Source organism: Pocillopora damicornis, chromosome 2 (assembly GCF_964200805.1).
Source record: "Pocillopora damicornis chromosome 2, jaPocDami1.2, whole genome shotgun sequence".
NCBI classification, from domain to species: domain Eukaryota; kingdom Metazoa; phylum Cnidaria; class Anthozoa; order Scleractinia; family Pocilloporidae; genus Pocillopora; species Pocillopora damicornis.
Genome location: NC_142671.1, coordinates 24,353,974 through 24,367,911, shown reverse-complemented (window position 1 = coordinate 24,367,911; position 13,938 = coordinate 24,353,974). Strand labels below are relative to the sequence as shown.

General features: G+C 42.3%; 1 long non-coding RNA gene and 1 pseudogene across 6 annotated transcripts; one reads left to right on the top strand and one right to left on the bottom strand.

Moving 5' to 3' along the window:
* Positions 1-2,377: 2,377 nt before the first annotated feature.
* LOC149050451 (uncharacterized) lies at positions 2,378-12,372 on the bottom strand. 6 transcript variants are annotated; one of them, XR_016184505.1, is made up of 3 exons: positions 10,922-11,672; positions 3,338-3,424; positions 2,378-2,940 (listed from the first exon to the last, which is right to left on the bottom strand). It is a non-coding gene; the product is annotated as an uncharacterized LOC149050451 (long non-coding RNA). The 6 variants fall into 6 exon arrangements; XR_016184506.1 differs by having other exon boundaries at positions 3,338-3,412; positions 10,922-11,671; XR_016184504.1 differs by having other exon boundaries at positions 3,338-3,480; positions 11,505-11,670.
* Positions 7,918-10,360, top strand: LOC149050452 (uncharacterized; annotated as a pseudogene).
* Positions 12,373-13,938: the final 1,566 nt, after the last annotated feature.

The following is a 13,938-nucleotide window of genomic DNA, read 5'->3' as shown; positions in this document are numbered from 1 at the left end:
CAACTTCCTCGATTGTGATTGGTTTAAAAAAGTACTAGGTTATAGGGTAGTTTAGTATTATCGACTGAATTGATAACGTAAATTGGCTACCGTAAAGAGTTTCAAAGCTAACGTTTCAAGCGTTAGTCCTTCGTCAGAGCGAAAGACGAAGGGCTAAAGCTCACTAAAGACGTCAGCTTTGAAACTCTTTACGGTAGCCAATTTACGTTATCAATTCAGTTGATAATACTAAGATACGAAGGCACTAATAAAGTAGAACCTCGATTTAGCGAACCTCCATATAACGAAGTCTTCGGTATAACGAACGTACTCTTCAGCCTAGCCAAAGTTACATTAAAATGGATGGGACAGAACCACGATATAACGAACACATTCCAGAAGCTTAAACGTATAATTTACCTCGATATAACGAAGAAATGTCATCACGTGACAATTAAAATTGTTAAAAAACTAAACTGGTGAGCAGCACTCTGCGAACAGTAGTTCGAAAACTTCTTTATTCTCCAACGCGTTTCGTTTAACTGTCGTCGACTATTTTAGGGAGTTTTACAAGTTAACACTAAACTAAAACCATGGTCCCCGAATATTTTTCTCATTCGGCTTAAAAAAATTGCAAAATTTTTCACAACTTCGTGCGTTCTTGTTCTTAAGTTCAGCCAAGCCTATAAGGTCACTGGCCCCCGCAATAGCCGCCAACCGTGGCCTTTACAAATATTAGTACTCAGTGTTAACTCGTAAACCTCCTTGAAGAAGTCTACGATAGTTAGAAGAAACGCGCCTGACAATACAAAAGTTTTACAACTATTGTTCTCAGAGTGCTGCTCACTAGTTTGGTTTTTCAAATTTTTTCTTCAAAATAATTCTCCAAATAAACGCGAAAGCACTAAATGTTATTTACAGTAATCGTTGCGATCCCAGAATTCTATGTAGCGCAACGTCACACCAGAAAAAAAGCAATTATTAAGCATATCTCGGTATAACGAACATTTTGGTTGTTCCGCAAATTCGTTAAATCGAGGTTTTCGATATAACGAGCCCCCGTTAAAACGAACCAATTTCTCCAGCCCCTTGGTACTTCGTCAAATCGACGTTCAACTGTAAAGTAGCTAAGGATACCAAGCTGTTAATATGGAGCTACTAACACAGGAACCACTAATACGAAGCTACTTATACAGAGCGACTAATACAGGGCTACTAATTAGAAGCTACCGATACCGAGCCACGGATAAAGGATCTACTCGAACATAGCCACTAACGCAGAGCTAGTGATAGTGAGCTACTCATACTCCGTTAATCATGCGGAGCTACTGATATGGATCTAGTGATACGGAGTTTCTGATACAGAGCTGTTGATACAGAACTACTGATACAGAACATACTGATACAGGACATACTGATACGGCGCCACGGATACAGAGCTACCAATAGGGAGCTACTATTACAGATGTGCTGATACCGTGCTACTAATGCAGAGCTTCTGATACACGGGCTACTGATACTGAACTACTAATGAGAAACTACCGATACCGAGCTACAAATACAGGAGGTACTCATACAAAGCCTCTAATAACGAGCTACAAATACGGAGCTTCTAACAAGTAGCTACTGATACGGAGTTACTCATACGAAACTACTGATAAAAGGGTATTAAAACGGAGCACCTAATGATTTGGAGCTCCTTTTACCGAAGCTCCTGATACATAAAGCTACTGATGTGGAGCTGCTAATATGAAGCTATTGATAAGGAGCTACTGATACACAGTTACTGATACGCAGCTACTGATAAGAAGCTACTTCAACGAAGCTACTATTATGAAGCTATAAATAAGGCTCTTACTGATATGTACCGTTACGAAAGAACTGGTGCACAGCTACTAATACAGAGCTACTCTCACAGAGCTAGTATTGTAGTACTTAGTAACACAAGATCTATTGATAAGGAACAGCCGATACAGACCTACCGAAAGGAAGCTACGTATATCCAGCCACTAACACAAAGATACTGTTCCGGAGGTATCGATATGGAGCTACTGGTACACGGAAAATGATATGGGGCTATAGATATCGAGATACTAACAGGGAGCTGCTGATACAAGGCTATTAGATACGGAGCTACTGCACAGAGCTACTGATACGGAGCTACCGATACAGAGTTTCTAATACGAAGCTACCGTTATAGAGCAACGTTATAGAGCAACTGATACAGAGCAACTGACACGAAGCAACTGATACGGAGTTACTGATACGGAGCAACTGATACAGAGCAACTGATACGGAGCTACTTACACGGAACAATGATAAGTAGTTACTAATACAGAGCTATCGATACAGGAGCCTCTAAAACAGAGTTACTGATACGGAAATACTGACTCCAGGGTTCATATGGCCGGTGCATTTTAAAATCTTTCAAAAGATTAAACGTTCTTGTGGTAGAAAAACAATGTCTGATGCAAAGCACTAAAGAGATGGTAAAGGAGGCACAAATCATGTAGACTCTCACACACAAAAACATTCCTGCAATAATAGGAATCCAGCTTGAAAGAGAGCCTATATCTCTAGTGATGGAGTTCCAAGGGGAAGAAAATACATCCACAACAGTCAGTAAACCATTGTATTGCAAAGAATCCAATGGTATATTAGGGAAAATTAACAGTTCACTGACAAGCAAAGACTGGCTGATCATTTGTCATGATATCACAGATGCTCTCGCTCACATTCACTCCAAAGGCTTTCTTCATTGTGGTCTCAAATCAAACAATGTTCTTGTAACTGACAAACATGGCCAAATTATAGACTTTCGAAAGGCCTGTGACAGTTCATTTCCCCCTGCAAAGAAGTACACTTTTCACTATAGGCACATTGCTACTGAAGTTCTGAATGGCACCCATTGTAGCAAAGCCAGTGATGTTTATTCCCTTGGCCAAATCCTGCATGAAGTAGCTACAAAGCAAGAAATTCCAATGTTACTTGTCAATGCTCAAAAATGCTTGGACCACAAGGGGACCAACAACAACAGGACTAATGGCATCACTGGCCTCTTTAATATGTAGCCTTTATGGGAAGTCAGGAATAAAGGGGATAGGGGCTAAATGAAAAAAAATTGAATTGAGAATGATTCAGTGCGCTAGTAAAACAACAAGGGGAGGTTGTGCTCTTTCCCAGTATTTACTTTTGTGAAGATATTCAAGAAGTGTATTGCTGGATGGGGATGACAACAAGAGCCACCTGGCTTTTTTTTCAATTGAGGACCTTCCTATACACAATAGTTATGACCATTTTCCCTACTTAAGAACATACTGTCCTACAACATAACCTTTCTTGCTAGCAAGAAACTTACAAAGTCACAATATATTTCTCAGCAATGTTTCTTAGCTTTTTGGCTATGCCAAGTCCAGTGATGTACATGTAGAGCCTGAAGATTGCCCTTAAGTTGTTTGATGAATTGATTAGATGACAATTTTCTTCACCGACTTTATAGCTCTGATTGTCGAAAATCGTGTGTTTACGTAATCAAAACATTTTAATGCGTATAGAATTGTTTAGTTGACCGGAAAGGGATAGGCATTGAATCTGTCATCGCTAGTAACTTAAGCCAATCAAAGAACACATTGTACAATTTGCTGTATCCTTTGTTCTAGAAATCGAAGAGTGTGTTGTAATCGTAATCGGGACATCGTGCGACACAAATATATCTGTTTAAAATTCTATCGTGAGTGAGTGATTTTAGCGTGAGTTTATCGGGAAAGACATTGTGTTGTCAGGCAATTATTTAATTCCCAACACAAAGTGGCACCTCCGACGGGACTGAGCGAGAAACAACGAAACAAAAGAAGAGAATCAGCCAAGAAGCTCAAACAACACAACGATGGAGGCGTTGACCTCGGAGTTGGATGTGCAACTAAAGCTATTCAAGTTTACCCAAGGGAAGACCAAAGCAATCGTCGAGAAAGCGAACAGGGAAGGAATAGAACGGCATCGGGATGCTCTGCGAGCAGTCATGAAAAAGGTCGAAAGTGTAAAAACAAAAATCGAGCAAGCGAAACTGGAAAGTGGCGTTCAGGTCGACGAGCTAACAAAATGGAGCGCCGCAGTTGAAGCACAACAAGAAACTGCTGACGAGGAGATCACGCATTTATCGGAAAGACTCGTTCAAATGAATTATAAGACAAGGATGCAAGCGAAGGAAAGCAAAGAGGAGCTGGCAGAGCGAGATCGACAAAAGCAGCTTGCGTTTGAACGTACACAACTGGAGATGAGGTTAACATATGAGAAGAAAATCGAGGAGACAAAACAAGCGAAGACCACGGAACCGACCTCGACTCAAGCCGTGAAGACAGCTAAACTTCCTAAGCTGGTCATTACAAAGTTTAGAGGGGATTTAACAGATTGGCCCCGGTTCTGGAGTCAGTTTGAAACCGAGATCGACAAGGCAGAAATAGCTGGCGTGACGGGTTTTGAGTCGGGTTTTGATTGTGTTAGAATCTTCTCTTTTGATTTCAGCAAAGCTTTTGATTCGGTCCCTCATGATATCCTCTGCTCTAAGTTGAAAACACTTGATATAAATCCATACGTGACCAATTGGATTATTAGTTTTTTACAGAACAGGAAACAAAGAGTTGTTGTTGATGCCATTGTCACGGACTATGTAAATATCAATAGAGGTGTCCCTCAGGGGACAGTTTTAGGCCCTATACTATTTTCTATTATGGTCAATGATATTAAGGCCATTCTACCAAATCAGAATTTACTTGTGAAATATGCTGATGATTTAACATTAAGTATTCCAGTAAAATCGCTGGCTAATAACGGCAATTTAGCAGCTGAGGAGGTCCGATCGATCGTCGCATGGACATCTGCTAATCGTATGCAACTAAACTTCAAGAAAACGTGGGAGATGCTTCTTAGAGGCAAATCCACTAAGGCCTTACCTGCTCCTCTGGTTTCTATAGAGCGTAAACCATGTCTGAAGTTGTTGGGTGTAACTTTTCAATCTGATCCGTGTAACTGGGATTTACATTTTGATAATATTATATCGAAAGCCAGTAGCCGTCTGTACATCTTACGTGTTTGTAAATTCTATGGACTGCCGCTGGATCATCTTCATCTTCTCTTTATCAGTCTTATTCTACCTATATTTACATATGCTGTAGAAGTATGGGGCTGCGCGTATTATCATAAGTATCTGAGTCGCATAGACAGGCTGTTCAAGAGAGCTTTTAAGCTTGGCTACTGTAAAGAGCTTTTTTCGATTGAAAATATTATTATTCTAAAAGATAAGAAGTTGTGGGCCAAGATCACCGACAGCGATTTTCCAACAGCTTTAGATGACCTTTTGCCACCAGAGCGAACAATGGATACGCTACGTAAGAGGCGCCATAATTATATTCTCCCGCTTGTCAGAACTGAACGTTTCAAAAGGACCTTTATTAATAGATGTTTGTTCTCTTATTAGTTATTCAGTTAGTAATTTAGTTAGTTTATTAGTTTTATACTTGCTGATTTCATATCATTGTAACTAAACACGTTTGTTGTTTAGAGTGCTTAATAAAGACTTATTATTATTATTATTATTATGAAGTACTCCTACTTAAAGGAACTCGTAGATCCGAAGATACGAACGGAAATCGACGGCTTGCCCTTTTCATCAGAGGGATATGAGCGTGCGAAGAACATCCTGATAAGAAAGTATGGCCAAACAAGCGAGGTCGTGAACACCTACGTGGAAAACATCATGTCTTTGCCTACAATTGGTGGAACACAGCCAGCCAGAATCCACGATTTCTACGAGAAGCTTCTTTTCAATGTGCAATCGTTGGAAACAATGGGGAAACTACGAGAGGTGAATGGATACGTGCGGATGACTATCGACAAGCTGCCAGGGATAAGAGGGGATCTTGTGTGAACAGACGATTCTTGGCGAGAATGGAATTTCCCAAAGTTAGTGGATGAACTCCGGAAATGGACAGATAGAAACCCGATCCAATTTAAGCAAAGTGACAAGCCCTGGCGTGACAAGAATTTTCAAATCCAACAGGAGAGAGATGGCAGGAATCGGGGATGCGTTTACTGCGGAAAACAAGATCACAGATCGGTTGACTGCAAAACGGTTGTCACCGTTAACGATCGCAAGAAAGTCCTTAGCAACAAACGCCTCTGTTTCAATTGTACCGGAAGCAAACACAGAGCTGATGATTGCAAGAGCCGTTCCTTGTGCCAGATTTGTCAGAGAAGACATCACACGTTCATCTGCAACAGTGTAACCAACCAGTTAATGACAGCGACTACAATGGAAAGACCAACTGTGATTTATCCGGTCGTCGTAGTGGAAGTGCTAGGAGTTAAGTGTCGTGCGTTGCTAGACACCGGTGCCGGAAGTTCGTACGCTTCAGCAGCGTTACTTGATCGCCTAAAGATCCGTCCTCATCAACGAGAAGTACGACAGATCGAAATGATGATGGGAGTGGTTACTAAGCCTGTAGAGATTTTCAAGGTCCAGATAAGTTCACTGAAGGGCGATTTCCTCCTCGAAACGGACGTGACCTTGGTAAACAAAAGACAGCTTTTATCCCTGGAAAACCCTCGCTACCAACAGGTCCTGGAAAGGTACGACCACTTAAAGGGAGTCAAGATGGACGACATGGACACAAAGAAATTCCTTCCAGTGCACCTTATCCTGGGAGTGTGTGACTATACCAAGATCAAGACTGAGACAGCACCTCTTATTGGAGCCACGAACGAGCCTATCGCGGAAAAAACCAAGTTTGGATGGACCATTATTTCACCAGGCAAGGAAGTGGATCTGTCTCCAATGTTCCTGACTCAAACATCAACAGCGGATTATGACAACTTGTGCAGATTGGACGTACTTGGACTCGCAGATTGTGCAACTGGTGATCAAGAGGAGGTGTATTCCGAGTTCAAGGAGCAACTTAGACGAGACGAAGAGGGTTGGTACGAAACTAGCCTTCCATGGAAAGGGAACCACCCACCTCTAACGAGCAACGAAGCAGGCAGTCTTCACAGGTTAACCGGCCTGCGCAGCCAAAGAACGATAGAGCATTACGATCAAGTGATCCAAGACCAAATCAAGACCGGAATAGTCGAGAGAGTTGGCGGACCTGCAACTGGGCAGCACGAATTTTACATCCCTCACAAGGCAGTGGTACGTGACACAGCAGAAACCACCAAGCTTTGTGTGGTGTATGATGCGTCAGCACAGGCCTACTCCGGTGCACCCTCGCTAAATGAGTGTTTAAATCCTGGTCCACCTCTTCAAAACAAGCTCTGGAGTGTCCTTGTTTGTTCTCGATTTCATCCGGTTGCAGTGGCAGGAGACATCAAGCAAGCTTTCCTCCAAGTGCGAATCAAAGAGCAAGACCGTGATGCGCTAAGATTTCATTGGTTGAAGGACCCAAGCAGTCAAACAGTGGAGACGCTGAGGTTTACTAGAGCCCTCTTCAGTCTTACATCATCGCCGTTCCTCCTGGGAGGCGTAATTCGACACCTGCTGGAGAGTTGCAGACAAAACTACCCGGACATTGTCAGCGAAATTGAACAAAGCTTATACGTAGACGACCTGATCAGTGGTGGCCCTACAAGTGAAAAGGCAAAAGAGATCAAATCAGCTTCTCAGAACGTATTCGCCAAGGGCACCTTTGAGTTGCATAAATGGCATTTGAATGTGAAAGAGTCGGAATCAGCCGCGTCAGAACCAGTTTCGATCGAGGAAGGAACGTACGCAAAAGAGCAGTTAAACGTATCCGGAAGACAAGGAGCTACCCTGCTTGGTTTACCATGGGACAAAGAAAACGATACTGTCGGCGTGAGTTTTCCACAAGAGAAGGCTGAAAGTCACAACTTCCTGAGCAGCTTACAGTCCCAAGGTCCTTAGCAGCCTATCAAGAGGACATTCAATCAATTGAGTTGCACGCCTTTGGTGATGCCAGTGGTAAGGGCGTGGCCACAGCTGTGTATGCTGTAGTGGTTCAAGAGTCAGGCGTCAATCAGGGACTTGTGGTAGTGAGAGCAAGACTCTCCAAAAGGGGACTGACGATCCCTCGGCTAGAATTGGTGTCTGGACATATGGCGGTGAATCTCTTGGCAAACGTGGCTTCAGCCCTGGATGGATTTCCCGTAATGGAAAAGTACTGCTGGCTCGACAGCACCGTTGCCCTGCACTGGATCAGATCCCCAGGCACATATAAGCAGTTTGTTAGCAACAGAGTTGAGAAAATACAAGCACATTCAGAAGTGACCTGGCGGCACGTAGGGACCTTGGAGAACCCTGCTGACCTTGGAAGCCGTGGTGGAGAAGTGCTAAACCATCCCTCTTGGTGCAAAGGACCGAAGTGGTTGAACAAAAAAGCGTGCTGGCCTCCAGATATTGTGACCAAGGCATCGGATGAATCAATGGCAGAAGTAAAAGCAACGCGAGAAGTCTTTGCTGTGGCGATAGCAACTACAGACGAGCTAGATATCCTCCTTGAGAAGTTTACCTACTGGAAGACGATGAGAATCTGTGCGTGGATGATGCGGTTTGTCCACAACGTTCGTTCAAAGACGATAGGAAGACTAAAGAGACCGCTGACCACTGAAGAAACTAACAAAGCGAAAATCTTTTGGGTGAAAAGAGTCCAGACGAGAGCCACAGCGGATATGCATTATCAAGAAGATCGGTTGCAACTGAATCTACAACCAAACCAAGACGGCATATTGGAATGTCGAGGGAGAATTCAAGGGCATTTTCCGGTGTATTTGCCCAATAGTCAGCACTTTACAGAGAAGCTCGTAACACAAGTTCATCTTGGAACGCTCCATGGGGGAGTTGTCAGTACCATGGCAAAGGTTCGAGAGCTGTACTGGGTTCCGTGCCTACGAAGATTGGCCAGAAGAATAGTGAAGAGTTGCCACGGTTGTCGGCGGTTTCAAGCACAAGCGTTTTCATCCCCTCCCCAAGGAGACCTCCCAAGGGATCGGACTGAAGGTCAAACGCCCTTTCAAGTCGTCGGCGTCGATTACGTGGGACCGTTGAAGTACCGTAAGAACACAAAGACAGAAGGAAAGGCATACGTGTTGCTGTACGCCTGTAGCCTGACAAGAGCTTTGTTCTTGGATTTGCCGTCCAACTTGGAAACTAAAGAATTCCTCGCAAGTTTTAAGCGCTTCATCGCCCGACGCGGGAGACCGCAAAAGGTGTATTCAGACAATGGAAGAACCTTTGTTGGTGCCGCCCAGTGGATCAAACAAGTGATGCAAGATGAAAAGTTTCAGAATTTCCTGGCCTACCAAGGGATCAAGTGGCAGTTCAATTTGAGTCGTGCGCCTTGGTGGGGAGGGCAATTCGAGAGGATGGTGGGACTCGTCAAGAGAGCTTTTTACAAGTGTATTGGAAATGGCCTACTGTCCTGGGTTGAACTTCAAGAGGTACTATTGGACATAGAAGTGGCACTCAACAATAGACCACTGAGTTACGTGGATGAAGACATTCAGTTACCCATTCTGACCCCGAGTTCCTTCCTTCCTGTACGGTCAACCCAACATGTTACCAGAGTTAGAACCTCATCGCATCGAGGAACATGACCTGCGGAAGAGAGCTAAGTATTCAAGGAAGTGCAAGGATACACTGTGGTCGCGCTGGACAAGAGAATACCTTCGCGGACTGAGAGAGAGACATCGGCTGAAGCACAAAGGAGACATGACCTATCCATCCAAGGGAGAAGTCGTTATCATCAAATAGGAAGAGAGGAACCGAGCACATTGGAAGTTGGGAGTCGTTGAAGACCTAATCAGCAGCCGTGATGGTGTTATTCGTGGGGCTAAGCTAAAGTCTGGGAAGTCACATCTGAAGCGCCCAATTCAGCATTTGTACCCTTTTGAGTTAAGCTGTGACACATCAGTCCAGACCCCACCGAAGACCCTGAATGCAGACGCACCAGTCTACAGGCCGAGGAGAGATGCTGCAGCGGCAGCTAGATTCCGCATCCAGGATATGAATGAGAACGAACAATGAACAATGAACAATGCTTATGATAATTATTTGATGATCATGACTGATTTGTCCAACAGTTTTAAGTTTGTGGACATTTGCTCTCTTGAGTCAAATGGGGGGAGGGTGTCGGAAATCGTGTGTTTACGTAATCAAAACATTTTAGTGCGTATAGAATTGTTTAGTTGACCGGAAAGGGATGGGCATTGAATCTGTCATCGCTAGTAACTTAAGCCAATCAAAGAACACATTGTACAATTTGCTGTATCCTTTGTTCTAGAAATCGAAGAGTGTGTTGTAATCGTAATCGGGACATCGTGCGACACAAATATATCTGTTTAAAATTCTATCGTGAGTGAGTGATTTTAGCGCGAGTTTATCGGGAAAAACATTGTGTTGTCAGGCAATTATCTAATTGCCAACACTGATCAAGGAAAACATATGAAAAGGTTTTGTCTAAGATAGGCTTCTACTAATTGTTCTCAAAGCAATAACATTCAGAACAATCAAAACAAAAAGACTTGAATAGGTAACTAACTAACTTACTTAAATATATACACACTTTTAAAAAATAAAGTCAACCAGAGTTGAAATTCAGTTAAAAGATATTTGTTTCTTGGTGACAGTGGCAGCTATTGTGTTAAATAACAGATGCAAAAATTTAGCAAGTGTTTAACTCTAGCAATGTTTTCGTCAGAGGAAATAGGTGCTAATAATGATCCACATGTGAAAACATGAAAATCATATTAGGCATGTAATTTAGCCTCAATACTTTTCTTCACACCATTTGGCAGCCTTTTTTAGATCCCTAGCCCATAGAATTTCCATCACCTCCCATCGCTTGGGGGCAACTAATGGCTATGGATAATTCTGGATCAGCCAAAATGACACATTTTTGCTAGTTTGCTGATTCCTGTCAACAGAGACAAATATCACCTTGAGATGATCAATTTTGGTTGGAAACAAAAAGAAAACTGCATGTAGGCTGCTGGTGGAAACCCACTGTAATAGTCTGCCCTCTTCCACAGTTAGCAGTGGGATTAGGGAAAGTCACACCACAGTAAATTAAAAACAAAAAAAATTATCACAAAAACAGTTCCAGCAGCACAGAAAGGCCACAATGTTGGATGGATGGCCAGGTATACAATTGGAAAATAAATTGCAAAATGTGTACCAGCATGTTTGTGTTAATCCCATATTATGAAGTATGAGTTGTTTTCAGTAACTCAGTGTCAAATTTTATGGTATAGTTTTCTGTAATAATAACTAATCATCATCATATTGGCTTTCCATTGTTGGACATTAATGCCAATTTCTTGACCAATTGGAAGTAAAACCAAGTATAACTTGTTTGCATATCTAAAAGTAAATAAACAAAGTTAAAACTGGGTGGGTTGCCTTGAGAACCCATCTGTTCTGGTGAGTTGTTTTCTGAGTTCTTAGAAATAAGTGCACACTATCTTAACTCTGATGTAATTTTGAATATCAGAACCCTGAAGAATAGCCCTTACTAACAGACCTGGTGCATGACACAGTAGTTTGGGTGTGTTTCTATGTGACCAAATGATAGGCTTTGACCTGTTTTGAGACTTATCGATGTCAATGGTACTGTCCATCTAGTGTGTAAACATAGTACTTTTAAATGAATTCAGTAGACTTATTCATTTGATCATTATCCTCTGCCTGAGGACAAGTACGCATGCGTTAAGGGTGTCTGGCTCGATATTTTGATACGCCCACGAAATCAATTGACCGTGAAGATCTGGGAGAAAGCCGTTTACCAACAGGCTACTGGAAAGCGCTTTTAGTTATTCACCATACGGGATAGCTGCATACCCACAGATACGTCGTAGAAAGAACATGCCATCATATGACTAACAAACAACTCGTGGTTGAAAGCCGGTTAAGACAACAGGACAACAGGCAAAAGAATGGAGTCTTTTATTAAGATTAAAGAATCATATTACGACATTCATAACATTAACCAGGACTCCATTCACGAGTGATGACACATTGATCTCTATAGTTTGAAAGGCTATGGAGTCGCATTACAACACTAACCAGGACCCCAATAACTAGCGATGATAATTTGATCTCCTACAGTTTGACATGCTTTCACACATTCCCAACAGACCCAGGGAAATAACGCTGCAGGAAATGATACTTGCAGTAAAAGCCATATCCGTCCTCTCATGCTTGGGTATGTTTAACTACTATCACCGTTTCCTCCCTGATGTAGCGACTGTGCTAGAGCCCCTGCATTAGCTCTTAAGAAAGGAGGCGAAGTAAAATTCAATGAAAAGTCATTTGCCTATATACAGCAGTGTATAAAAAGTACTGCTTGATCTTACAAGTTTGGAGCAAGTGTAAGAACAAAAGATCACTACTATCACTTCCGTTGCTGTATATTAAAATTAGGAAGCTATAGATTGATCAATACAGTAAGTACCTTAAGTTTATTACTTTGTTTTTTTTCTTTACTTTAGAGGGTAGGAGGCATGATGCAGGGATGTTGCACGATTCTGGGCTACTTTACAACCTGGAAGCCTATGCCTACTCAGCAACAGGGCTACCAATGTGTTTGTATGGCGACCCTGCTTACCCCCTAAGAGTCCATCTTCAGGGGCCATTCCGGAACCCCCACCTTACTCCCTTGATGGAAGCATACAACAGTTCAATGAGTTCAGTAAGGGTGTCTGTAGAGTGGTTATTTGGAGATATCATAAATTATTTCAAGTTCATAGATTTCAAAAAGAATCTCAAGATAGGAATGAGCAGCATTAGAAAGATGTACATTGTTTGTGCACTTCTGCAAAATGCTTTGAGTTGCTTGTATGGCGACAATACTGCAACATTTTTTGACCTTGAGCCTCCCACCCTGCAAGACTATTTTGCATAGCTGATGTGTTAAAGAAAAGAGAACTCTATCTTCTTATGAAAATTTATCATTTGAAACAGTTATGATATGCAATAACTTGGACGTTACCTTATGAAATTTGAGGAGCAGCCCCTCCCAGTCAGCTGATTAAAAAAAAATGCATATAAACCTATCATGGTCGAAGGTTGTTGGGTGTAGCAGAGTTTGTGAGGCACAAAATTTCAGACACTTGTTATAAACATATATTCAACATGTACAGTCCAACAATTTTAACCAATAAATTAACAACAAAATGTTTAAGCCTAATTTGTCTTTTTTCGTACCAGCTTCTGCATGACTGAGAAGCCACCAAAGTTTCCAAGAGGCATTTATAATAATAAGCGAATTCAAATGATTATAACATGAAAATGTAAACATTTCTTTCATAAATGCCATTGTCCTATGAAAGTTAATGAACATAAATTCAAATCTCTCTCTGCAAAGTGCCATTCAAAAAGATACCATTGGCTAACAACAACGAATTAAGTTACAGTAATTAACAGTTAATCCCTCTCTTTAGGCAAAAATTTTTCCATGAGCGTGAGCAATGCTTGATTCATCTGCTGTTGTTGCTGTAAAGGTGACTTTTACCTTGCAGTACTGGCGCATAGAAACACCCCTACTGAGTCAATGGGGACCAGTCCTGCCCAACGGTTACTTGGCCGACGTTGTAAGACAACCAAAGAGCTACTAAAGCCGTAGTGTGTACCAGCTGAAATAGTAAAGAGGAAGACGCAGGCAAAGCAGGTGCGGCAAGCTCTGTAGTACAACAGGGGAACGCGTGACCTTTCTCCCTTAGAAGAAGGAGCTCAGGTCAAGATGAGACCATTCCAACTAGGAAAAAGAGTATGGGAACAGGCCACGGTGGCGAAAAGACATGATGAACGTTCCTATGAAGTCGAGACGGAGAAAGGGACCTACTGAAGGAACAGGGCAGACCTTCGCGAGCAGCCCATACCACAGAGGTCCCCACAGCGGACACCACCAGTCCAACAAACCTCTGAACAGATGCCATCAGACAATCCAAACAAGAATC